Here is a 2,118-nt window from a genome sequence, read left to right as displayed (position 1 = left end):
AAAGATGCAGAAGAGCTAAACAATACAATCCACCAACTTGGCCTTATAGACATCTACAGAGCATTTCACCCAACAACAGCACAATACACATTATTTTCCAGTGCAAATGGAACATTCTCCATGACAGACCATACGTTAGGCCATAAAGCAAGCCTTCATAAATTTAAAAACATTGAAATACTGCAAAGCATCTTCTCAGATCACAACACTATCATATTATAAATCAACAATAGGAAAATCAATGGAAAAAGAGTAAACACATAGAAAGCGAATAACACACTCCTTAAGAAAGAATGAGTAAGAGAAGAAATAAAAATTGAAATTCAAAAATTCCTTGAATCAAACGAGAATGAAAATACATCATACCAAAATCTTGGGCACACAGCAAAAGCAGTGATCAGAGGCTGATGTATAGCAATAAATGCACATCAAAAAAGAAGAAAGAGCCAAAATCAACACTTTAAACCAAAATCTCCAACAATGAGTAAAAGAACAAGAAAGGCCTAGAGTCACCAGAGGAAAGGAAATACTAAACATTTGAGCAGAAATCAATGAAACAGAAAATAGAAGGGCAATAGAAAAATGACCAACACCAGAAGTTGGTTTTTTGAAAAGACCAATAAAATTGACAAATCACTGGCAAATTTAACAAAGGAAAAGGGGGAGAGAATACAAATAACACAAATAAGAACAAAATGGGTGACATCACAACAGAACCAACTGAAATAAAAAGGACAATATCATGATACTATGAAGAACTCTACTCCAACAAATTTGAAAATCTGGAAGAAATGGACATATTTCTAGAAACACACAACTTACCTAAATTAACACAGATAGATGTGGAAAAGTTGAACAGATCCATAAGAAAAGAAGAAATTGAACAAGTCATCAAAATTTAGCAACAACAACAAAAAAATTTCTGGTCCAGACAGTTTCACCAGAATAGTCTACCAAACATTCAGAGAACTGACACCATTCCTACTCAAACTATTCATAAATATAGTAAAGGATGGAATCCTCCCTAACACATTTTATGAAGCAAACATAACCTTGATATAAAAACTAGGCAAAGGCTTCACTCGAAAGTAAAACTCCAGACCAATATCCCTCATGAATACAGATGCAAAAATCTTCAACAAAATCCTAGCCAGTAGGCTCCAACAACATATCATGATCATCATTCATTATGACCAAGTGGGGTTCATATCAGCTATCTAAGGATGGTTCAACATTACAAAAACAATCAACATCATCCATCACGTAAATAAAACAAAGGAGAAGAACCACATGATCATATCAATTGATGCAGAAAAGGCATTTGATAAAATCCAATACCCATTCCTGATCAAAACTCTCAGAAAAATAAGAATAGAAGGGACATTCCTCAACATAATAAAGGGCATCTATGCAAAACCAACAGCCAACATTATACTCAGTGGAGAGAGACTGAAACCATTCCTTTTGCGAACAGGAACCAGGATGCCCTCTATCACCACTTCTATTCAACATTGTACTGGAAGTGCTAGCCAGGGCCATAAGGCAAGAAAGGGAAATCAAAGACATCCAAACTAGTAAGGAAGAAGTCAAACTATCCCTATTTGCTGATGATATGATCCTATACCTAGAAAACCCAAGAGACACAGTCAAAAATCTATTGGAACTAATCGAGAGATTTAGCATCATGGCAGGATACAAGATCAACATCCAAAAATCAGTTGGGTTTTTCTACATCAGCAAAGAGATTGATGAAAAGGAAATAAGGAAATCAATACCATTTACAATAGCAACCAAAAATAAAATACACGGGAATAAATCTTACCAGGGACACAAAAGACCTATACAAAGAAAACTATAAAAAAACAACTTCAAGAAACCATAAGAGATCTACATAAATGGAAGAACATCCCATGCTCGTGGGATAGGAAGATTGAACGTTGTGAAAATGTCAGTTCTACCCAAAGCAATCTATACATTCAATGCAATCCCAATCCAGATCCCATCAACATTTTTTAAGGATATGGAAAAAATAATCACTAATTTTATATGGAAAGGAAAGAGACCTCGGATAAGCCAAACACAGAGAAGAACAGAGTAGGAGGTCTCACACTGCCGGAT

The sequence above is a fragment of the Orycteropus afer genome, unplaced genomic scaffold, assembly GCF_000298275.1.
Source record: "Orycteropus afer afer isolate SDZICR_OR568_19922 unplaced genomic scaffold, OryAfe1.0 scaffold00080, whole genome shotgun sequence".
Taxonomy (NCBI): Eukaryota; Metazoa; Chordata; class Mammalia; order Tubulidentata; family Orycteropodidae; genus Orycteropus; species Orycteropus afer.
The sequence above is the reverse complement of the archived record's forward strand: the minus strand, read 5'-3'. Positions refer to the sequence as shown.